This window comes from Ornithorhynchus anatinus, chromosome 5 (assembly GCF_004115215.2).
Source record: "Ornithorhynchus anatinus isolate Pmale09 chromosome 5, mOrnAna1.pri.v4, whole genome shotgun sequence".
NCBI classification, from domain to species: Eukaryota; Metazoa; Chordata; class Mammalia; order Monotremata; family Ornithorhynchidae; genus Ornithorhynchus; species Ornithorhynchus anatinus.
This window is the reverse complement of record NC_041732.1, coordinates 65,093,881-65,119,667: the sequence shown is the minus strand read 5'-3', so window position 1 is coordinate 65,119,667 and position 25,787 is coordinate 65,093,881. Positions and strand designations below refer to the sequence as shown.

Here is a 25,787-nt window from a genome sequence, read left to right as displayed (position 1 = left end):
GGAGTCAGTTCGTGGAGGGCAAATGAACAAAGCAAGTGAAAGAAATTGACATCGTGGAATGTTATTCTCTTAATTAATTGGAGCATATGCAGTCAATTAAAACTGTGGGGTGATGTTGTTGATAGCTAGATTTTGTCACACTACAGGGAGTCGATATAAAGGTAACTGAATTAAAAGTCCAGTATTTTCAAATAGCCTTTTTCCGTCTCTACTTGGAAATGGCTAATATTCATTAAATAGTATTTATTGAGTGCTTACTATGTGCAGAGCACTGTACTAAGCGCTTGTAATGTACAAATCGGTAACAGATAGAGACAGTCCCTGCCCTTTGACGGGCTCACAGTCTAATTGGGTGAGATAGACAGACAAGAACAATGGCAATAAATAGAGTCAAGGGGAAGAACATCTCATTAAAACAATAGCAGATAGAATCAGGGTGATGTACATCTCATTAAACAAAATAAATAGGGTGATGAAGATATATACAGTTGAGCAGACGAGTACAGTGCTGAGGGGATGGGACGGGAGGGGGAGGAGCAGAAGGAAAGGGGGGAGAAGAGGGTTTAGCTGTGGAGACGTGAAGGGGGGTAGAGGGAGCAGAGGGCTAATATCTATGAGGAAGGAGGAGCTACAAAAGTAGATGGGGGAATTGGTTGCTATTTCAAATGGAGTGATAGAAGGATTTGTTAATCATAATCTCAAAATAGGGAGAACTCCCTTGGAGGATATTTTTATGGTATGGTATTTACTATGTGCCGAGCGCTGTTCTAACCATTGGGGTAGATACAAGGAAAAGAGATTGGACACACTCCTTGTCCCACAAGGGATTCACAGTCTTAATCGCCATTTTACAGATGAGGTAATTGAGAGACAGAGAAGGGAAGTGACTTGCCCAAGTTCACACAGCAGACAAGTGGTAGAGCTGGGATTAGAGCCCAGGTCCTTCGGACTCCCAGGCCCGCATTTTAACCACCAGGCAGTGATCCTTCTCACATGTGAGGGAATCACTGCATTGGCTAGAAGTCATTAGAGCGGGATTTATTAACTCTTTTGTACACTCCCAAGCACTTAATACAATGCTATGCATCAATAAATGATGTTCTGGTTGTAACCTGAAATCCTGGTCATAGCCGCAGGTCATTTACCATAAAAGAGATGTGATCCACTCTGTCTTGACTGTGCCCTGAACATTATTTGCTTGTTTGTTTTTTTTAATAGTATTTGTTTAAGCACTTACTGTCAGGCACTGTACTAGATAAAAGCTAATCAGGTTGGAAACAGTCCCTGTCCCACGTGGGGCTCAGTCTTAATCCCTATTTTACAAATGAGATAACTGAGGCACAGAGAACTTAAGTGACTTGCCCAAGGTCACACGGCAGAGAGTTGTCGGAGCTGGGATTAGAACCCAGATCCTTCTGACTCTTGACCTGTGCTCTATCCATTAGGCTATGCTACTTCTGTTTGCTGCCTGTAGACCAGCCTAATCTTTGCAGGATTTTACTTCACTTTACTTTGATCCCTGGGCCACGCCCTCCCTCCTCACATCTGCCAAACTAACTCTCTTCCCCTCTTCAAAGCCCAGCTGAGAGCTCACCTCCTCCAGGAGGCCTTCCCAGACTGAGCCCCTCCTTTCCCTCTGCTCCTCCTCCCCTGCCCTTCCCCTCCACCCTCTGCTCCTCCCCCTTCCCCTCCCCGCATCACTGTGCTCATTTGTATATATTATTTCTTACCCTACTTATTTTGTTAATGAGATGTACATCTCCTTGATTCTGTTTATCTTGATGCTGTTTTGTTTTGTTCTGTTTTGCTTTGCTGTCTGTCTCCCCCGTTTAGACTGTGAGCCCGTCGTTAGGCAGGGATGGTCTCTATCTTTTGCCGAATTGTACATTCCAAGCGCTTAGTACAGTGCTCTGCACATAGTAAGCGCTCAATAAATACTATTGAATGAAAGGATAACCTTCCAAAATCAGAGCAGAACCCAGTCAGTGAATGAATCAGAAACTCACATAGTATTTCCTCAAAGCAGCACAGGTGTTTTGCGCTCGATATAAGCACCTGCCTCTGGATTACTCTTCTGTAGTAACTCATTTGTGTCCAAAATAGCCAGAAACAATTTCCAGATAGTAGGTCCTTAAGAAGTCATGCACTGTTGATGACGAAATGAAATAAAGAACTGGCAAAAAGTCATTTCCACTATAATGTGTGTTTTCCCAACATAATTTGGATATAACGTGATGGAAGTATTAGGGAATCTTCTTCCCAGAACACAAGGGTGACCTTGAGCAAGTCACTTCACTTCTCTGGGCCTCAGTTACCTCATCTGTAAAATGAGGCTTGAGACTGTGAGCCCCACGTGGGACAGGGACTGAGTCCAACCCAATTTGCTTGTATCCACCCTAGCGCTTAGTACAGTGCCTGGCTTATAGTAAGCACTTAACAAATGTCACATTTATTATTATTACAAATTGTCTTTGGATATAACGTGATCAACAACTTGGTGCAAAATGAGTGTGTGTGTGTGTGTGTGTGTGTTCCTAGATTTGGGATAGGAAGCATCTTGTGGGCAAGGAAACTCTTAAGTATAGTTCTCTGCACACAGTAAGTGTTCAAAACATGCTATTGATTGATTGAAGAAACAGTTTTGTGTATGCTCATGTTATTGGTTGAGTTGGGATGGGGCCAAGCTTCCTGGCCTCTGGCATTGCCAGATCATATTTTCACACCCTGAAAATATTTAAAGCAGTGAAACGACCATTAACGACAAAGGCGTAAAGCATTCAGCTGGTGGTGGACATATCGTAGGAACTTGTATTGAAAAATAGCGGTCATGGTATCTTGGAGGCATCTTAACCTTAATCTAATTGACTCAGTGGTTACTATAGTGCAATTTCCCCATAATACAAGATTCTTAAGGAATGCAACTGTTATGTTAGAGTAAATATGACTAAAGGTGTTATGTTAGCGCTCATCTGGTAGCTCTTTTTTATTATTGAGGAGCCAGATTCACTTTTCTTGTGTCGTATTAAGTCTTACTATGTGCCGAGCACTATACTAAGTGCTGGGGTGGATACAAGCTAATCAGGTTGGACATAGTCCATGTCCCACATGGGGCTCACAGTTTTAATCCTCATTTTACAGGTGAGATAACTGAGACACACAGAAGTAAAGTTATTTGGCCATGGTCATGTTAGCAGGCAAGTGGCTGAGCCATGATTAGAATGCAGGTCCTTCTGACTTCCAGGCCAACTTCTCCCTGGTTGGGGGAGAAGGGTGGGGAGAGCCAGGGAAATCTTGAGGGTGTTTTTGCGGGGTGTCAGTCTGTCCCAGAGTAAATTTTGTGCAATCTGGTCCTGGAATAACAACTCAAACCAGAAGTTTTCCCTAAAGCTACAGTAATTGTCGAGCCCCTATCTCCATATCAGCAAGGAACCTGTGGCTTTTCAATAGGCTTTCACATCTTCTTCCTTGAAGTGCAGTCTTCTAAGTTGAAAGGAGGTAGAGGAAGTCCTAAATTAGTTTTACAAAATATTTTTTGATGGGAGGTGGGGTCGTGGGCAAAGACACTTACTGGACCCTGCAGCCCTCTAGAATGTAAGCTCGTTGTTGGCAGGGTCTACCAACCCTTTTGCATTGTACTCTCCCACACACTTAATACAGTGCTCTGTACATCATTGATTAATTGATTGGACCTCCTGCAACGTTTGTGAGAGTGCTCAAATCAGCATTCAATAACCTTGCCTCCTCCTAATAATAATAATAATAATAATGGTATTTAAGTGCTTATTATTGTGCCAGACACTGTATTAAGAGCCTTACCTCCTTGATTTCCCCCTAAAAGCCAGCCTGCATACTTCACTTCTTTAATGCTAAACTATTCCCTGTGCCTCAATCTCATCTCTTTTGCCACTGACCTCTTGCCCATGTCCTCCAGCTTGGAAAATCCTCCTCCTTCGTGTATGACAGACAATCACTCTCCCCATCTTCAAAGCCTAATTAAAGGCACATCTCCTCCAAGAGGCCTTCCCTGATGAAACCCTATTTCCTCTTCTTTCACTCCCTTGTGTGCTAACCTTGCACTTGGATTTCCTCCCTTTATTCACCCCTCCCTCAGCCTCCCAGCACTTACATACATATCTGTAATTTATTTATATTAATGTCTGTCTCCTCTAGACTGTAACCTAGTTGTGGACAGGGAAGTAAGTTGCTCAATAAATGTGATTGAGAAGAAGAGTTCTGCCAACAGCCTCAGTGCTTTGGTTGGATTCAGTGATTAATCTCATGAAAACTAGATATGGTATAGCTGCATCCTCTAGTTGGACCAGGTCCACTATAGGGATATGGCTTGCTAATCCTTGACTCCATCTACAGCGAATGGCGTCAGGGCAACTTTTGTATTTTGGATTCCTCCAATTTAAAGCATTAGGTTTATCTGCCCTTCTCCTCTGATTAGTCACCCCAGGCAGGGAGGATATGGAGGGCATATGTGTCTGTTGAGTGCTCATCATGCCTAAGCCAAATCTGATTGGGAGAAGATCTGCCTCTTGAATCCCCCACACCAGTGAAACAATCTCATCTGGTGGAGTGGAGAAGGTGTGGCAAAGGGTGAGTTGATGGGGCCCCCTGCAGCTCCTTCTCTCATGTCTACACTCACACTGCCCCCTCCCCAAACTCCAGCCAAGCTTCCTCCCTCATTAGTTTTACAAAATATTTTTATTATTAGTTTTACAACTAATTCCCATTATTCTCAGCTTGCCTTCTTTCGTATTCAGCTCCCACTTCATCCTGCTTGTCTTGACAGCAGACTATTTCCCGGGTCTTCTGATTACCAGTCCCGTGTTTTTTCCATAGAAATTCCAAAATCCTAAGCTCTCAGGAAAAAAGATAGCATTCATTCATTCAATAGTATTTATTGAGCGCTTACTATGTGCAGAGCACTGTACTAAGCGCTTGGGATGAACAAGTCGGCAACAGATAGAGACAGTCCCTGCCGTTTGACGGGCTTACAGTCTAATCGGGGGAGACGGAGCAGAAACCACAAGAGGAGAGAGAACAGTGAACGGGATCAGGAGGAGAGGATCCGTTTTAGGAAATGCTACTGGTAGCACAGAGAGGTGGAAGGTGAGAGAGATGTTTCCCACCCCTTTCAAACCTGGTGGAGTTTCAGTACTTTCTGTAGAAGTGGATATGAACAAAGTTCCCCCCAAATTACAAGCATGTGGGAGGGAAAGCAGAAAATATTTCCTTGCCCCTGCCCAAGGATTGGAGTTAGGCATGGGCAATTGAGAAGAAGGGGCCGAGATAAATCTCACTTGCTCAGGCCCCAGCCCCACCCTACCTCCCAATCCCACTCCCAGTTTACTAGGAATGCCAATATTGAGCCTTATGATAGTTGGGGTTGGTGGTGGGGGAGATGATTACCTGATAAAGTCATCTCTGAAACAGTCCATCTTGGGAAATGTGCCAGGCTTGAGGATTTCTGTGCCTCAAGTGGGATTAGCTTCATGTTACCTGTGGAACCATCACCCAGCTTTCATTGAACCATTTGAATAACTTTCAGGCTTTTGTGGATTAAGGCTCTTTTCCTTGAGGACACAAATGTGTCTTTAGTGATAGCTGTTACCTAGGTAACCTTAATAATAATAATAATAATCATAGTGGTATTTAAGCCCTTACTGTGTGTCAATAATAGAAATAATCATATTTATTAAGCATTGTTCTAAACGGTGGGGCAGGTACAAGGTAATCAGGTTAGGCACAATCCCTGTCCCACCTGGGGCTCACAATCTAAGTATCATCATCAATCAGTGATATTTGAGTGCTTATTGTGTGCAGAACACTTTACTAAGCGCTTGGGTGAGTACAATACAACAGAGTTGATAAACACAGTTCCTCCTGGCCCACAAGAATCTTACAGTCATCGTGCCCTATCAGTTTCCTTATCCAACCTTTCTTTTCTTGATGCAAATTCCCACCCTTCACTTCACCCTCCTCTCTCAACTCCCTCGCTCTCCTCTCCCGGGTCTATCTTGTACCGCCAACCTGCAGCCCAGAATCACCACCACAGTACTGGATCACCACCATGGTACACTTCCTCCACTTTTATGCTCAAGCTGAAAAGTGCTGCATTTGATAATCCAGATAGGCTGTTCTCTTCCACTTTATCCTCATCTGCTGTAACTCTGCCTTCTCCTGCACCCAGCTACAATACTTCTCCATCCTTACTGACTCCCATGCCCAATGCCCTCACCAGCTGTTTCAAACTTTTAACTCCCTCCTCAAATCTCCCGTCCCTCCACTCCCCTCTTTCCCTAGTGACCTTGCTACCTGTTTTGCCAACAGGATTGAAATGCCGTCTCCCTAAAATTTCCCCTGCACCTCTCCGGTCCCACCCTCCTCCTGCCCTCTCTGATTCTCCCACCCGTCCCACCAATTTCTCAAGAGGAGATTGCCTGCTTCCTCTTAAAATCTACACCCTCCACCTATATTTCCAACCTTATCCCTTTGCACCTTATTAAAACACTTGCCAGCTCCTTCTCCACCACTTTCAAACATGCCCATTTTTCTCCTATTCTAAAAAAAATAGAAATCCCTCCCTTAATCCCATGGCTCCCTTATCAATCAGTTAATCATATAAATGTATTTACTGCGTGCAGAGCACTGTGCTAAACTCTTGGGAGACTATCACTTCATCTTCCTCCTACCATTACTTTCCAGCCTCCTCAAGTGAGTTGTTTGCCCCTACTACCTCGAGTTCTCTCCTTGACTACTGCAATCTGGTTTCCACCCTCCTTGGTAACTCTCCTCTCTAAAATCACCAGTGACCTCCTTCTTACCAAATGGCCTCTACTGCATCCTAATTCTCCTTGATCTCTCGGGTGCTTTTGATGCACCCTCCCCTGATTCTCCTCTTATTGCCCTAGTTGCTCCTTCTCAGTAACTTTTTTTGTATTTTTAAAGTGCTTACTATGTGCCAAGCATGGTGCTAAGCCCTGGGTTAGGTGTAGGATAATCAGGTTGGATCCAGTCCCTGTCCCGTGTGGGGTTCACAGTCTAAGAAGAGCGAAAAACACCAACCTGATCACTGTATGTCAATCTTGTCTCTCTCGCTTCCGACCCTGCCGATATCCTCCCTCAGGCTTGAAATTTCCTCCCCTGCCATATCTGACAATCACCCTACTGACCAGCAAACCCCTACTAAAATTATATCTCCTCCAAGAGGCCTTCCCTGACTAACCCCTCACTTCCCCACCCTATTCACCCCCACTTCTGCATCACTTGTGAACATGGGTGTGTACTCCTTAAGCACTTTGATTCTCACCCACCCCCAGTCTCACAGAATTTATGTCCATATCCTTATACTCTGCGGCTTCTCTCAGTAACTTATTTTAATGTCTGTCTCCCCCTATAGATTGTTAAGTTCTTGTTTGCTGGGGTCGTGTTTACTATCTCTAGTTGGAATATAGAGTTGAATCTCTCGTCTTGAGTAACTAAGGTTGACTCTTCTCCCCTCATTTTGGCCAAGTAGAATTTATTCAGAATATTCATTTAACAATATACCAAATAGCAGGAAATTGAACTGCATTATATTGAACTAAAGTTGACTCTTCTCCCCTCATTTTGGCCAAATAGAATTTATTCTATATATTCATTAAACAATATACCAAATAACAGGAAATTGAACTTCATTATATTTGTATGATTCCTATTTTATTAATATTCTCCAGCACTTAAATTGGTGATCCTTGTCCAGGTATAGTCATTTATATATGTTATGAATGCTTTTATACTAGTCATTGTAATCAGAATTTATAATGCCTCTGTTTAATTGACACACTGTTTTCTTTGGCATTGTTTAGAGTATATTTTTGATATCTAAACGTTTCATGCTGCATAAGATCTTAGGGGCTGCTGTCACGTCAGTTGTGGTTGTTCACACATTTGCAATCACTCACCAATTATAGTATTTCTATATAAATTTGTATTCTCCTGCTGGGGGGGAGCGTGATACGTGGTTGCCAAGTACTTCATGGTTTTTATATTAACCTACCAACTACTACCTATGTACCTCTTGAGGAGGTGTGGGCTGCTTAAAAACTAAAGTGCTATGCACATTGTTCTTTTCTTGCTGACATGTCTATAGTGATGTGGTTTGTCTTTGTTAATGTACCTAACTGCCTTTCCTCTGTTTCGACAGACTAATTGGAGAGTACATAATGTGTAATTTCCCTTTCCTTAAATGTATTTTCCTTAGACCATTAACTCTTTGAGGAGAAGATTCTCTTTTGAAGAGCCTCGCTACTGTTCCAGGAATAGATATGAATGATAATACTTTGCTTGTAGTTTATGGTGGGTAGGACAGAATGTTTCAATTCTGCGGATAGTCAGCATACAGCAGATATGAATAGATACCTTTGATGATTCTAGCAGTAATACCTGTATTTTTGTAAGTATGGTGAATGTCAGGGAGTGTGTTATAGCACAGTTCAAAGCCCCACCCACGCAATAGCAAAGGGTGGGCTGAACACGGAAACCTCTTGGTTCTAGGGGATACAGGGATTCGAGTTGTGTGGGGGGGGGTGGAAGAGAAGGTGGGGGAAGAGGTACTTGATATAGATGATAACTCTCACAACCTTCCCACCCAGCTCCACAAGAGTGAAATCCTCCTTTTCTAACTCTTAGAGCAGTAGGAATGTGGTGGCCACCTGTAAACAGCTATTTACCAGCAATCCTGAGAAACCTAAGAACCACCCTCTCGGTATACTCTTTAACCTGCATATTTTATAATAATAATAGTAATTGTGTTGTTTAAGTACTTATTATGTGCCAAGCACTTTTCTAAGCATTGGGGGTAAATACAGTGTTTACAGGTCTGAAACAGACCTGGTCCCCCTTGGGGCTCACAGCCTGAGGGAGGGAGAGAGAACAGTCATTTTTAATCTCATTTTACAGATGAGGAAACCGAGGCACAGAGAAGTTAAATGACTTGCCCAAAGTCACTCAGCAGGTCTGTGTTCTTTTCACTAGGCTGTGCTGGTATATTTTACTGTGATATTTTTATACTTGAGTCTTAATTTTTCTTTGTTTGAAATATATTATTTTGTATGCCTGTCCTCCCCATTCGTAATGTGAGCCACCTGTGGGCAAGGAATCAGTTTTTTTTTTAACTACACTGTTTGGCATGGGGTCTTCCGCATTATAAGCACTTAATAACAATAATAGTATTTAAGTGCTTACTGTGTACGCTGTTTACACTGGGGTAGATACAAGATGATAATTATGGTATTTGCTAATCGCTTACTATTTGCTGAGCACTGTACTAAGCGGTGGGGTGGAAATGAGTTCACCAGGATAGACATAGTCTCTGTCCCATGGGGATTCAAGTCTTAATCCCCATTTTACAGATGCGGTAACTGAGGCCCAGAGAAATGATTTGTCCAAGGTCACACAGTAGACATGTGACGGAGCCAGGATTAGAACCCAGGTCCTTCTGACTCCCAGACCTGTGTTTTATCCACTAGGATACGCTGCTCCCCCTACCAGATCAGACACAATCCCTTTCCTACATGGGGCTCACAGTCTGAGGAGGGAGAATTTGCCAAAGATTGTGCAGCAGCAGGAGGCAGAGACAGGATTAGAAATGTCATGGGAATGAAGGTGCAGCTCTTTGTGATTGACAAGTTCTCTGAAGTCAAACTAAATTGGAGTTGAGCCACTTATCAGAGTTATTCAGAGGAGGAGAAAAAGAATATTTGAGTGCTGATTTTGTGAAATTATACCAATACCATAATCAGGATTGTCCAAATTGATTGAATCCATGGATAACTACAACCCTCCATTTCTGCTGATTGAGGTAGATTCAGCTATACAGTTTGCAAAAAGAGCTGCCATGTTCTAATGTAAGCTTGACCCTTCCTGCCCTGAATTTCAGACCCCAGTAAATAGTTGTGAGTTTTGAGGAGATATTTGACTGGCAGAAATGCGCATGTGAAGATATCAAATGCATCATCATGCAGGTATATCCATACAGTCAATATCCCCGACCTGATGCATTTTGAGGCTCAGCGATTCGTGAATAATAGTGAGCTTTCCAAGGGAAAGAGGGATGGGGTTAGTTGTCTCTTAGGTAGAAAAGAGAGGACGGCAGCTGCTTGTGTCTTTGCAGGGAGTGGTCAAGAAGATGCAACATGCTGCTTCTGCAAAAGTCCCTCCATTTGCTTACCAAGTTACAAGGGACTGACATCTGAGCCTAAATCAGTCTCTTGAGGGGGTAGCTCCTGGAAGTTTTGTCTTTGCCATTTATTGGAATATTTGCTTGTCCCACATCTGAGCATTTCTGCTCTTCCTAGTGCCTTTTGAAGACCTTGTCTGTTCAGGATTTTAATAAATGCTTCCCAGGTGCTCAAACTTCACGTACAATAGAACAGGACAGTACAGTGCAACTCAGATTTCCGGATCTTTATATGCCTCCTCATTTCCTGCTGATGGAAGAATTTCTCTTATTTTGATCAAAGAGAGGATGAACAAGCTTATGTGTTACCAATTTGAATGCACTGAAGTCTGCTGTTTCTGCTGTTTAAGGTGGTTTAAAGCCCATTAAAAGCTTTTTATAATGATTAAAAGCATAGATTCTCTTTAGCTGTGACCCTCACTGTAACCGAATTGGTGGGAATTTTGCCAGGAATCATGATCGACCTTTTTGGCAATTGAGGGCATCCAGGAATGCTGATGGGAAAAACAAGAATGTGTTTAAATTTTCTGGTGTTTCTGCTGAAAGGCAAACTTAAACACTAGTCTTCAGACTTTCCGGTGACTTAAAGTTTTCTTTTTTAAAATGGGTTTACTCTGGATTGCAGCATCCGCTCGTTTTGGCTCCGGTAAAAAAAACTGGCAGATCTACTCACAATAATAATAATTGTGGCATTTAAGTGCTAACTATGCACCAGGCACTATACTAATTGCTGGGGAATATATATCGATCAAATGCCATCGAGCCGTTTCCGATTCACCCAGCAGACTAGTGGTGGAACCAGGATTAGAACCCAGGTCCTTCTGACTCCCAGGCCCATGCTCTATCCAGTTCGCCATGCTGCTGCTGTGCATAAGTGAAAGAAAGGAGCAGGTGGAAGGAAAGTAGCTGCAGTGGAGCTCAGATGGCCTCTTAATCTCATGGTCTTGGTTCCATCTGAGCTTCAAGAAGCAGTTGGTCTGGAAGGGGGCCTGCTAAGCAGCAGTTGGAGCTGGCGACAAATGTGACAGTTGGGGAAGCTCTGGTCGCCATGCACCCAAACAAACCAGCCGTTAGGGAAACTGCAGCAGCTCGGAGGCAAGTGGTGCTGCTCGCCTGAAGTCACGCTCCTGTTCGTCAGCATTGGAGGGTGTTGGCCAAACCCTAAGGTCTGCATCTTGTAAAATAGCTGATCGCCATCATGTTGTGCCACCCCAGAAATTTGCAGGAGAAGGCAGTGGCCTAGAGAGCTGCATTTACTCTATCGATATGAATAGATTTGTTTTTTAAAAAAGGTACTTAGCTTACAGAATGTGAGCAGCAAAGAATACTGTAATTATTCAAAGTGAAAAGAAAAATGATTGAATGAAATGTGAAATATACTGTGTTTTATAAACATTATTTACTACTCAAGGCTTCTTGACTACTTGAAATGCTATGTTCCTTCCTCTATGGCTTCTTCTCTATTCCTCATCTCTGGTGACTGAGCTTTATTCTTTTACTCTCTGTTTTTATTTTTTCCACTTCTCACTCCATTTTTAATCCCATCTGATCTGGATTCAGGCTCGAACTCTGCACTGAAACCATCGACAGCCCTGGCTCTGGCAATCTCCGCTCAACTACATCAAAAAAATCTCATCTCCTGTCCCTGTATTTCCACACACATCAACAACACTGTTGATTACTCTCAAGATACATTCATGATTTTTCTCCTACCTCTTTAACTGTTCCTTGCCTCAACTTGACTCCCATTTTCTTGTCTCTTTGTCGTTGCCCATCTGGATCTTCCAGAACTCAATGATTGGCCTCGTAGTCAACTCTTTTTATTTTTGTTTTTAATCTTTATGGATGCATTAGAACACTTCTGTTTATCCTCCCTCTGTCTTTCTTTTGACCTTTCAGGAGCCATGTCCAAAACCATAGTTAGGAACTAAGCAGAGATTTTAGTGGCTATCTACCCCTATACCCAACCCTTCTGTTCCAGGTAGATCCACTCCAGGGCATACTGTGCCTTTCCTATTCTCCCTCCCTTTCATCTTTCACCCACTCTCTTTCAAATTAGAATTCGGAAATAGGTTTCCTCCCTCCCTTTCTCCATATTCAGTCTGAACTCGTGTCAGCTCCTAACCAAACCATTCCTGGCCCCAACATTCATCCCAAGTAAATTTGTCTATCAGGGTGTACAAGTGTTGGAATGCAAACATGTTCCTCTGTAGACCTCTTTGCATATGTCTGTGTTAGCTGTTTTATGAGGTTGTGTTTGTCAGACCTGATCTCCGCCCTTTCCTCTCCACCCAAACGGCTACCTTACTATTACGGGCTCTCATTATATCCCGGCTAGACTACTGTGTCAGCCTTCTCTCTGACCTCCCTTCCTCCTCTCTCGCCCCGCTCCGGTCTATTCTTCACTCCGCTGCCCGGCTCATCTTCCTGCAGAAACGATCTGGGCATGTCACTCCCCTTCTTAAACAACTCCAGTGGTTGCCTATCGACCTCCGCTCCAAACAAAAACTCCTCACTCTAGGCTTCAAGGCTCTCCATCACCTTGCCCCTTCCTACCTCTCCTCCCTTCTCTCTTTCTACCGCCCACCCCGCACGCTCCGCTCCTCCGCCGCCCACCTCCTCACCGTCCCTCGGTCTCGCCTATCCCGCCGTCGACCCCTGGGTCACGTCCTCCCGCGGTCCTGGAACGCCCTCCCTCCTCACCTCCGCCAAACTGATTCTCTTTCCCTCTTCAAAACCCTACTTAAAAATCACCTCCTCCAAGAGGCGTTCCCAGACTGAGCTCCTCTTCCCCCTCTACTCCCTCTGCCATCCCCCCTTTACCTCTCCGCAGCTAAAGCCTCATTTTCCCCTTTTCCCTCCGCTCCTCCACCTCTCCCTTCCCATCCCCACAGCACTGTACTTGTCTGCTCAACTGTATATATTTTCGTTACCCTATTTATTTTGTTAATGAATTGTACATCGCCTCGATTCTATTTAGTTGCCATCGGTTTTTACGAGATGTTCTTCCCCTTGACGCTGTTTAGTGCCATTGTTCTTGTCTGTCCGTCTCCCCCGATTAGACTGTAAGCCCGTCAAACGGCAGGGACTGTCTCTATCTGTTGCCTTGTTCATCCCAAGCGCTTAGTACAGTGCTCTGCACATAGTAAGCGCTCAATAAATACTATTGAATGAATGAATCTCCCTCTTTCCTTTCCTCCTCCTTGGACCGCAGGCTCCTTGAGTGCCTCTGTCATATGCATACAAACACCAAGTACTTTCTGAGTCTTGTCCACAGACAGTTTTGTAGCTGATTCTGATGACTGGTGATGACCCTTAACCCAAATAATTTAAACATCTTCTTCTCAAATATCTGACCGAGCATACTGAGATAAACATATAAAGAATGTTTTATTTTCAATTAAATGATTGAAAATCATACCCGGAAGAATCCTAACAAGCCGAGTTGTGTTGGCCTGAAATCATCTTCTTGAAATGATTAAGGCTGCTGCAAAGGTTTTATTGTTTCCTGTCAGCTGAATGTTTTAAATTTTTTTTTTCATTTGCTTCCACTGTCAAGAATGCTCCTTCTTTAGAAGTGAATATGATGAACAGTTTCACAACATTTTAGCTGATAAAATACAAATGTCGTCTCCATTAAAGCGAGCGGGTTTTAAAAAGTTGCTTCAAAATTATTATCGTCTCCTCGAAGCAGCAGGACCTAGTGAAAGAAGCATGGGCCTGGGAATCAGAGGATCTAGGTTCTAATTCCAGCTCTGCCAATTCCTTGCTGTGTGATCTTGGGTGAGTGACTTAACTTCCTCTGTGCCTCAGCGTCCTTAACTGTAAAATGGGGACTAAATAATATTCCCTTCTTCTTAGAGTGTGAGCCCCAATTGGGACAGTGCCTGTATCCAGTCTGATTAACTTGTACCTCCCCATCACTTAAAACAGTACTTGACACCTAGTAAGTGCTTAACAAATGCTATAATAACTGTTCCCTGTAGAGAGTTTCAGTAGACCACGGTTGGAGTAATTGCTTGCATACCGTTTTACTTAAATCCCTCCTTTAAACCCAATTTTTCATAGCTTTTACCTTACAATGTCAATGCAGAGAGGATGTTGATTATAAGAAATTCCTATAGGAGTCAGGGGTTTCTAGACAACATATGAACCAATAAATGGTATTTACTTAGTATCTTCTGAATGCAAAGCGATTGAGAGAGTACAACAAAAGCAAGAACTGCATTCTCTCTGCTTGAGGAGTTTCCAATAGAATGGAGGAAACAGACAAAAAGAAATTTATAACTAATGGTGTGGGAAGGAGGGAGGAGGAGGAAGAACTAGCAAGAACAAGGAACACTACAGAAGAGAGTGGGGAGAGGGGACCAGGGTCACTGCCAGCCCCTGAAAAATACACTTCATTTAATCGTATTTATTGAGCGCTTTTTGTAGAAAGCACTGTATTAAGTGCTTCAGAGAGTGCAATATAAGACACATTCCCTGCCCACAAGAAGCTCACAGTCTAGAGGGAGAATGCAGCCTAGGACCTGGGAGTGTAGCAAAATGGAAAAGACGGGGTATGGCGACCCAAGAGACAGCAGTTAGCTGGGGCTGAAGGGAGAGGCCAACTGGGCCAGCCCCTCATGGGTGGGGTGACACTGTTTCCCCTCTCCCCTGCCACTCCGGACCCATTCCAGCTAACTTCCAACAGTAGAGGAGATACTCCAGGTATACCCAAGTGAAGTAACTGAATGTACAAATGAAAATAGAAATAAAAATATACAAATGTTTATAAGTGCCAAGGTTAGGAGTAGAATAAAATAAATTATGCTTTTTAAGTGCTTACTCTGTGCCAGGCACTGTACAAAGCAGTGGGGTGGATACAAGCAAATCGGGTTTGAAGCGGTCCCTGCCCCACATTGGGCTCACAGTGTCAATCCCCATTTTACAGATGAGGCAACTATGAGGCACAGAGAAGCAAAATGATTTGCCCAAATTCCCACAGCAGACAAGTGGTGGAGCTGGGATTAGAATGCTTGACCTTCTGACTCCCGGGCCCATGATCTATCCACTGTGCCCTGCTCAGGGGGTGGCATTGGGTTAATGTGACTGGGGATGTGAATGCTCAAGGAATGCTCAATGTCCTTCTGGACCGGGAGAGAGTAAGTCTTGCAGAGGAGCTGTGGACAGATGCTTCCTTGGGGCCACTGCCATCCTCTACTGAAGAACCTATGAGAAGCAGCGTGGCTCAGTGGAAAGAGCATGGGCTTTGGAGTCAGGGCTCATGAGTTCGAATCCCAGCTCTGCCACTTGTCGGCTGTGTGACTGTGGGCAAGTCACTTAACTTCTCTGTGCCTCAGTTCCCTCATCTGTAAAATGGGGATTAAGACTGTGAGCCCCATGTGGGACAACCTGATTCCCCTATGTCTACCCCAGCGCTTAGAACAGTGCTCGGCACATAGTAAGCGCTTAACAAATACCAACATTATTATTAACCTCTTCATGGCTGCTCCCTTCCTGTGCCCGGTCCTCTATGGAGTTGTCACAGCCACAGTTCTCTTCGCCCATCGTTACCCGGGCAGAGCCTTATGGCTAGTTACGGTGTTGATTCCTCTTGCTTGACCCATATACTGTTCCGTAGACCATACTTGTACCTGAGTAATATTATGAGCTTTCCAAACAGGACCTTATTTTTCACGTGCTAGAGCACAGTGGTATTTAAATCCTCATGAAACCTATGCTTTGTGCTTCCTGGTTGCATATTTTCCCAATGAGAGTAGGAAATTATAAATATACTTTAAGCCTTCAGGTGGCTTAAAGCAATTTATGACTTCCGTTCACCGCAGTTAGCCGTTTTCATTATTTTGAACAATGTCTTCCGGGCTTTTTTTCTTCTTCTAAACATTTCAGCTCTACCATTTCACTGAAAGCACATTTTACTTTCTTCTGATTTCCTGATATTGTTCAGGTTATTAGAGACCTGAAGCATAGTCTCAACCCGGATTAAATTATTCAAGTGCCGCCATAGGCATTTTGAGCCACGTGACTCCCGTCGCTGTCATCGGGAGCTGTGTTGCCGCACAGGTCTTTGAAAAGTGAGTCATTACTACTGACATTGGAACGCTCTTCAAGGCAGGACTTCCTAGCTCTACTGGTCTGTTTATTAGGATTATGCAATCAGAGTTCTGATCTTAAAGAGAGAAAAATATCCATTTAGTTTTCTTCCTTGTACCCAAGGTATGGACTGGCTCCAGAGCGGTTTGGTTATATATCCCAGTAGCCTGAGCTATTTTGGCATGAGCTGTGAAGTTGAGATTTTTGGTAGTCTGCTCTCTGATAATGATTCCTTTTTGATCAATTTAATGGAATTCCTTTGGCCTCATTTGAAATCTAAATCGTGTCTTGGGAGTGACAGCACACAGTGTGCTAGGGCATTAACAGTGCTACAGCTATTGTGTGTGGGATGGCATTTCCCTGGGAGGTGGGGACTAAGAAGCGTTAGGCTGGATTAGTTTTGCCCAGGAGAAACCCAAACTGCCACTTTAGAAGATGGTTTTTTTCCCACGTAAATCTTTACCAAAGGGAAAACTGCTTATTTTCCTCCTTTTTCTTTCAGTTTTCTTTTGCCTCTTTCTGTTGGTGCACCTTCTTATACTCACATTTTACTCTCTCCTTCATGTTACCCTTGGTTTCCATTTCACTTTCCCTGTGTTTCATTCCTGTATCTTTCTTGTTTAGACCAAGTGGAGATCCAGCTGGCAGTAGCCACCATATAGGACCTCTCAGGAACCTGATGGTAAGTGCACATGTGTACTTATACTCAGGCTCCCATTAGGTTCGCTTCTGCTCTCGATCTCTAGAGAATTCTTACTGACTTGGTTTGGAAACTCCAAGATATGAACAGTCAATGCAGATTGAAATGTTTCACCCAAAAGTACAAGTAAATATTAGGAGTAATGCTACACTGGATGGCGAAGATCTCTTTTGTTTTTCAGGTTCTGGTTTCAGGAAACTTGATTATTATTATTAGTAAAACAGGAAGGGAACGGCCCATGTTGCAAAAGACACTGATAAAGTATTTGTTAGGAAAAAAAATCAGATCTTTTAAATCTGTAGTGATGCTCAAGACCGAGAATATAAGGGACTTAATTTCAATGTTGATCTGAAATTTGGGATTTAACTAAAATCCCAAACTCTGCTGGTTGCTGGTGGTTTCTCCTGTTTTGTTGTGATTCAGTGAGGTTATGTTCCTTGAAAATGTACTTGGATTAGGAATGACTCAGTTGTGATGTTTTCACATAGACTTTGTGTTATAAATTAGATTCGGTTCCAGAACTTCTAGAGAAACGACATGTAGCTTCTTTTATATGTTACATAGTAATGTAAAACATCAGTATTGTTGAATCTCTGTTAAAGTAATTCAGTGCCTAGCAGCAACTAAACAAGGATTTTAATAAGGTTATGAGTCTTTGCGGGAGGCTGCAAAAGTAGATGTTTACTCTGTGGTAGTAGCTGGTGGTTTTTCAATGTTAGTAGAGAATTTGTGCACCCTTGGTTGAGCAGTCACCTTCTTAAAGCATCTTGTAGCAAGCTAACCCCTTCTAAACACCTTTGTGCTCCTTTCTGTTATGATATTCCATCATTTTTCAAGTTCATCCTCTTTCTTGAAACTTAGTTCCAAAATTTTAGCTGGTTTATATAAGAGACCATATATATACCTTGTTCATCTGTTTAGACATCTTGCTTTAATGCACTGGATGGTAAATCAATCAATGGAATTTATTGAGTGTTTTTGTGCAGAGCACTTTACTAAGAGCTTTGGAAAGTACAAGATAGTTGGTAGACACGTTTCCTGCCCACAAGGAGCTTTCATTCTAGAGGGAGTTTGAGGCAGTCAACTCATCGACATCTGCATCTTGCATTTCTAAATTAAATCACCTCCTCTCCTTTGGTTTCCTGCTCGGGGGTCTTTTCTAAGCCTTGACATTTTGACACAACCTGTATGGCCAGCTTCCTCCAGGATCTGTTCCTTGTCGATTGCTTAATTTCAGGTCAAGTGGGAAGGAGGCAGTGAGGGGTTTACTTACCCCTTACCCCCTATGGCAGAAGCATCAAGGCAGTTGGACTTTTGCAAGGAATAAAGGCAGTGAAGGCCAAATCATAGTGTGCTTAACTGGGGGTAAGGTATCAAACAGCAGCAATAGTAGAGTATTTATTGAGAACCCTCCTAATGTGGTGCATCATTCTAGGCACTAGGAATGTCCAGGATAACAAAGTGACTCGTTCTCTGCCCATAAAGAAGCTCATATTTTTAAGAGAGGCTAAAGGGAGAAGGATCAGAGCTGTGGGAGACGGACAAAGTTTTACAACTGTATTGGTTAAAATAGAGTTTGCATATACACATGAGAGCTAAAGAGGGTGGGTAAGTAAGTTGGTGAAAGCTTACTGGAGGGTCAATACTTACTGGATTCCCAGGTTCTGTGTATATTATATAGTGACTATAACCTGGAGAATGCCTGTAGAGGCAGCATGATTATCGTGTGATTTCTAGAACCCTGAAGTGTTCCTGGTCACATTTTATGCCAGATTGCTCCCCAGTTCTCTTGGCACTTCAGAAGTAGATCTGAACACTTCTCTTTAATTTGATCAACCTTCCAACGTCACACATTCAAATCTGTTAGCAAATCAACTCAATTTTTGAAGCAGATGGCTAACGGGTAGGTGATCACCAAAGAGTTTCTTTCCTTTCAAGAATCAAAAGGAATAGAGTTTGAGATCCGAAGCATATTTACAATTTGGAATAACCATATTTATGTTTGTCTTGATTGTATGCCAGAAGTGCTGTCCTAGGAAATTTGCTTTGTAGTAATCGTTTGAAAAAACGAGCCACTTTGCTCTAAAATAGGAACGTCATTTTTTTGACTTCTGTGCCCCTGCAGTGCCATGATGGATTCCTGAGTACATATCATGTGGGATTCATCCATGCAGTGGTGAATTTGTCATGGTGCCTACATTCTGAGTGGTGTATTTGTAAATGTAAAATCATCCCTCAAGGATTTTCCACAGGGTAACAGTTTTGGGTGGCATTATCTCCTCAGCAACTCAATTTTTACACAGCGCTGCCTCATAACAGGTCTTCTCTCCCCTGAATTTGTTTATGGATGGCATCAGTTGAGATTTCTGCTTGTAAACCAATGACTGCTTTAATAGAAGCAGTGCAGGTGGCATACCACCCATGAAAGCCTCCAAGGTGCCCAGCGCACATGAAGAGCTTTGCCTTAATTTTGCTCATTTTTTCATTAGGTTGTTTAGAACTATGACAGTTCCATTATTCTAGCTCCTGGGCACCCAATACATTCAGAAACCTCACAGGTTTAAATGGAAAATAAGAGCCAATTTGTTTTTCATTTTCTATAAATGATAGGATACCCAAAGCTTCCTGATCCCCACCAGTTAATTTACCTAAATGTTAGTGTTTGACGGGCAGTGGGTTTATGAACCTTGAGTAAATGATGGAAATTTACCTAAGCTGTTGACTCTGTCAGAACTGAAGTGGTCTCCTTGAAGCAGGGTAAGTTGGGCAGATATATCAGTGGCACCTCAAGTACCTAACTGTTCATCAATAACCTGAATTCCTTTTGATTCATGGAATGGAGGATACTTTAAGTGATCATGGTGTCCCCCCAGCCAGCCTCCATGCCTGTGTAAATGATTAAACCACCGAGGATCAAAGGTGGTCTTTTTTTCCTCTCTCGCTCTCTTCCTCAAGGGACCTCTTATTTTCGGGACTCTTCTCTAATTTTTCACTTCTTCCTTTTTATAAATTGTAGTGACCAAAACTGGACATGGGGCATTTACAAAGGGTTTGCCAAATCTGAAATACATGTCTTATATGGAATGCCGTTAATATAATCAAGGACCATGCTGACCTCGTTAAATAATAGCACTTCATCGTTAACTCATTTTAAGCTGGTGATCTGCTGTGGCTGCCCCCAGGAATTTCCTGTGGTGTTTATGTGGCGTTTGTGTTTTGTCCCCAAATTTGGAACTTTTCCCTTGTTTCCCCATGGCTTTGACTCCCTGTTTTGGCGGAGGCAGTTTTCCAGTTGTTGATAATCTCTTCAGAATTTTATTACTCTCAGTCAAAGTGTTAGCAATGCCACTCCATTTAGAATCACCTGGAAATTTGATAAGCATATTCTTAATTCTTCCAGATCATCAACAAAGAGATTGAGTAGGAGATAGCCCGGAGTACCTTCCTATCAAACTCTACTAAGTATTTCCCTCTGGGTTGACCCAGATCTGGGCAGTGTTAGTTAGTGTTTGGGTTTGACCCTTAACCTAGCCATTGGCCCACAAAGCATCTCTCTTAGCATAGCAACTGAGAATGTCTTTAAATGAGAACACGGGGGATATGGGTCTTTGTGTTGATAGTCATTTTAATTCATCTGCTGAATACGTCCATCTACCTAAAGCAGAGTATTTTACATGCAGACCGTTTCATTTGCTAAGGAATCATGGGTAATCTATAGACTTTTTCTCCCGTAGGAATTCCGATACATTTCATGTGTATTTTAGGGCTAGTGCTTGGTCAGATAGGTGCCTGTGGTGCAACTGGCCTTCCCATGCATTGTCTCACTTTTTAGCATTTTGTCTTGCTGCTGCTGCTGCAGCTGAAGTGAGCATCTCCTGGGTTGAAGAGGAGAAACAATGACCAGCAATTCTTCTTCTCTGCTCACAGTGGCTGACCAGATCTGGGGGAACTGAGGGGAGTAAATATCTGGGCCCCGCCCCATCTTTTCTGTATATCCCCCTAACCTCTCAAGAGCTTGGGAATGATGTAATTGCAGGTCTGAAAGTGTGAGGCCTGTGGAAAACTCCTCTCTATCCACATCCTTGACTTTGCTGGAAAGTTCTGTTTTGCATGTTGTTGTTTTTTTTTCCTCCGGTGATTTTATTAAAGGAAGATGACTCTAAAGAACCAAACAAGCCAGCAGTGGAGTGCTAGAGTAGTTAAAATAGCAAAGTAAGAGCTAAATGATTTAAAGAGCAAGGAATGGCCATAGGTTAAGCAGTAGCCCCTTAAGGCTGTAGTGCTCCTCTTGTCAGCAGTGCATTAGGAGGACTCACAAAAGGAAGAGTGCCAGAGATGGAAACAAGTCTTCTACTTTATAGGATGAGGTGGTCTTGACAACACGTTACCATCTGCGCTGATATATTAGTACTCATCCTCAGAACTTATGTCTCTGTGTGTATTCAATTATTTCCATTCTCCCAGCCTGATGTGACCTGGTGGAAAGAGCACGTGCCTGGGAGCCCGGGGACCTGGGTTCTAATCCTGGCTCCATCACTTGCTTGCTGCCTGACCTTGGGCAAGAAATTTAACTTCTCTATGCATCAATTTCTTCATCTGTAAAATGAGGATTAAACACTTGGTCTCCCTTCTACTTAGACTTTGAGCCCATGGGGGAAAGACCATGTCTGGCTTGATTATCTTGAACATACCACAGTGTTTAGTACAGTGCTTGGCATGTAATAAACACTTAACAAATACCTCACTTTCCCCTCTAGACTGTAAGCTCCTGGTGGGTAGGGAAAATGGCTACCGACTCAGTCATATTATTCTCTCCCAACATTTAGTTTCAGTGTTCTAGGCACTCAGTAAATACCATTGATTAATTACTTTCTGACTTCCTCCCATTCTATTTTTTGTAAATGATTTAAACCTCTGTGTCTCCCTCGTTAGATTTTTAAGCCCTTTGAGAATAGAGACTACATTTTTTGATTCTTGTGGTAGCCTTGAAAGAAATCATTGGTGGTGATGAGGTGCTAGAATCTGCAAAATGGATATAAAGCCACTAAAATCAAGTTGCAACCAAATAGTTAAGTGCTGGTGAATCGAGTAAAGGGGGAGAATGTAGTGGAAGTGCATTGTCATTTGGAAGAGACTGGGTAAAAGGTATGTTTCTCCCAAAGTTTTACAGGCTGTAAATTGGAAACCTATGGAAAACCTACAAAAATGTGTTATTCCTTTCTGAGCTCTAGAATGTTATATTAAATATCACTAATCTATTGTCTAATCCTTCATGAAAGTAATTCAGAGCAAAACATCCCAACATTAAACAAGGAGCCATCATATATGTGACTTTGAATCTTTATAGGAGGTTGCAAGAGTAGAAAGTTGTTCCCCTGACAGGTAATGGTTTTTGAATTTTAGTTCCAGTGTTTACATTCCAGCAGGGGAGGAAGACATTAAAAGAAATTACAGGTAGGAAGCAGTAGAACATAAGGATATGTGCTACGAGTGTGTGCGAGGAAATGCTGTTGATTGAAAAGTTAAAAGTGCTCCCACTAAGAATTCCAGTAGTCTCCTTTTGGCCACATCCAGTGGTCCCTTTTCCAGACCCTCCAGATATTCATTCATTTATTCATTCGTTCAACCGTATTTACTGAGCGCTTACAGTGTGCAGAGCACTGTACTAAGCGCTTGATAATTCTGTTTGTCTTAATGCTGTTGTTTTGTTTTGTTCTGTTTTGCTTTGCTTTCTGTTTCCCCCGTTTAGACTGTGAGCCCGTCATGGGGCAGGGATGGTGCCTATCTGTTGCCGAATTGTACATTCCAAGCGCTTAATACAGTGCTCTGCACATAGTAAGCACTCAGTAAATACTACTGAATGAATAATGATGGTATTTGTTAAGCGCTTACTATGTGCCAAGCACTGTTATCAGCCCTGGAGTAGAGAAAGGGTTATCAGGTTGTCCCACGTGGGGCTCAGTCTTAATCCTCATTTTCCAGATGAGGTAACTGAGGCACAGAGAAGTTAAGTGACTTGCCCAAAGTCTCACAACTGACCAGTGACAGACCTGGGATTAGAACTCGGGTGTCCTTCAAGAGTCAGTCATGGGCCCTTTGCTCTTCTCACTTGACCATCTCTTCAGGTACTGGTCAACTCTACCTTTGTAATTCCAAATCTACAGCTCCAATTGGGACTTCTTCCCCACTCCAAAGTCTCATTTCTTCCTGACTTTTGGGACATTTCCATGTAGATGACTCATTGTCACTTTTAAATGTCCTGTGATTAAGACTGAGATTTTCGTCATACACCCTGAACCCTCTCCCATGCAACTTCATGGTCACCTTTGACTTCTTTTTCTCCCCTTTCCACTTTCACTTCAGGACCCATCTGCCTTCTAAGTCTTGTCCTTCTTCAGTATCATTGTTTTATGGATTCCCCCCCTTCCACTCCAACTTTACAGCAGTTATCCTGGTTAAAGTTGTAGTCAGCGCTGTACTGGAATACAGTAAGAGTCTCCTTAAGGGACTTCCTGTCTTCAGTCTCTCTTCTTTTCAGTGTACCCTCTGCCCAGCTACAGAACTCATTCTCCTCATTCTTCTTAAAAAATCATCCAAGACTCTACTAGTTTTCACTTAACTCCAAACTGGGGTGAAGCAGCATGGCTTAGTGGATAGAACACAGGTCTTGGAGTCCACAGAACCTGAGTTCTAATTCTGGCTACGCAGGTTGTCTGCTTAGGCAAGTCACTTCATTTCAGTTCTTGGCCCTCTTCTGTTCGCCATTTACACTTACTCCCTCGGTGAACTCATTCGCTCTCACGGCTTTGACTACCATCTCTACGCAGATGACACGCAGATCTACATCTCCGCCCCTGTCCTCTCCCCCTCCCTTCAGGCTCGCATCTCCTCCTGCCTCTAGGACGTCTCCACCTGGATGTCGGCCCGCCACCTAAAACTCAACATGAGCAAGACTGAGCTCCTCATCTTCCCTCCCAAACCCGGTCCTCTCCCGGACTTCTCTATCACTGTGGATGGCACGACCATCCTTCCCGTCTCTTGGGCCCGCAATCTCGGTGTCATCCTTGACTCGTCTCTCTCGTTCACCCCACACATCCTATCCGTTACCGAGACCTACCGGTTTCACCTCTACAATATTGCCAAGATCCGCCCTTTCCTCTCCACCCAAACGGCTACCTTACTGCTACGGGCTCTCGTTAGATCCCGGCTAGACTACTGTGTCAACCTTCTCTCTGACCTCCCTTCCTCCTCTCTCGCCCCGCTCCAGTCTATTCTTCACTCCGCTGCCCGGCTCATCTTCCTGCAGAAACGATCTGGGCATGTTACTCCCCTTCTTAAACAACTCCAGTGGTTGCCTATCAACCTCCGCTCCAAACAAAAACTCCTCACTCTAGGCTTCAAGGCTCTCCATCACCTTGCCCCTTCCTACCTCTCCTCCCTTCTCTCTTTCTACCACCCACCCCGCACGCTCCGCTCCTCCGCCGCCCACCTCCTCACCGTCCCTCGGTCTCGCCTATCCCGCCGTCGACCCCCGGGCCACGTCCTCCCGTGGTCCCGGAACGCCCTCCCTCCTCACCTCCGCCAAACTGATTCTCTTTCCCTCTTCAAAACCCTACTTAAAACTCACCTCCTCCAAGAGGCGTTCCCAGACTGAGCTCCTCTTCTCCCTCTACTCCCTCTGCCACCCCCCCTTTACCTCTCCGCAGCTAAACCCTCTTTTTCCCCTTTTCCCTCTGCTCCTCCACCTCTCCCTTCCCAACCCCACAGCACTGTACTCGTCCGATCAACTATATATATTTCCATTACCCTATTTATTTTGTTAATGAATTGTACATCGCCTTGATTCTATTTAGTTGCCATTGTTTTTACGAGATGTTCTTCCCCTTGACTCTATTGCCATTGTTCTCATCTGTCCGTCTCCCCCGATTAGACCGTAAACCCGTCAAACGGCAGGGACCGTCTCTATCTGTTGCCGACTTGTTCTTCCCAAGCGCTTAGTACAGTGCTGTGCACATAGTAAGCGCTCAATAAATACTATTGAATGAATGAATGAATTTCTCTGTGCCTCAGTTCCCTCATCTGTGAAATGGGGATTAAGACTTTGAGCCCCATGTGGGATGTGGACAGTGTCCAACCTGATTAGTTTATATCTACGCTAACATTTAGTATGGCGCCTGGCATATAGTAAGCGCTTAACACATTTTTTAAAAAAATTGCTTCACCTTTGGCTTTCACCATCTGGTTTTCTTGTTTCTAATTGCTCTCCTCTCCCACTATAAACATTAGGATGGATTAGCAAGAGGGTAGCCTTCCTAGTTCCTACAAGCCTATTGTTACCACTGTCAGAGAGACAGTGTTCTGAAATAGATGCGTGGTTGGTCCGAGCTAATAATGCCACAGAGGTTCGTATACTTTTATATCCCCTTTAGCACCTTTCCATAAAGTCACTTCCTAACCTGTCTTCTCTGTTGTGTTCCCTGTTTACTGTTATGCTGTGCTTTGTTGTTATATTGTATTCTCCCAAATGCTTAGTACAGTGTTCTGCACACAGTATGTGCTCTGTAAATAAAATTGATTCACATCCCTAGACATGCCACTTCAGCACTCACAGATATGCGTATATATTTGTATTGTATTTATCTGTGAGCTTACCCATAACTAATTGTATTTTTTTTTTTAATTTATGCTTCTTTCTCCAAAGACAGTAAGTTCCTTGAGGACAGGGACAATAACTTATACTTCTGTAAATTTCTTAATCACCTA

General features: G+C 43.3%; 1 protein-coding gene across 8 annotated transcripts in view; it reads left to right on the top strand.

Moving 5' to 3' along the window:
• Nucleotides 1–25,787, top strand: part of PRDM2 (PR/SET domain 2) — a 186,639-nt gene that overhangs the window by 85,119 nt on the left and 75,733 nt on the right. Inside the window, exons 1-2 of one of the 8 annotated variants that reach the window (XM_029064404.2) lie at nt 11,141–11,394; nt 16,949–17,006. The exons of 6 other annotated variants lie outside the window; for them this stretch is intronic. The gene's annotated coding sequence lies outside the window, so the exon portion shown is untranslated. Of the gene's footprint in view, nt 1–11,140; nt 11,395–16,948; nt 17,007–25,787 lie in introns of those variants that run through there. One more of the 8 variants, XM_029064405.2, reaches the window with a different exon arrangement.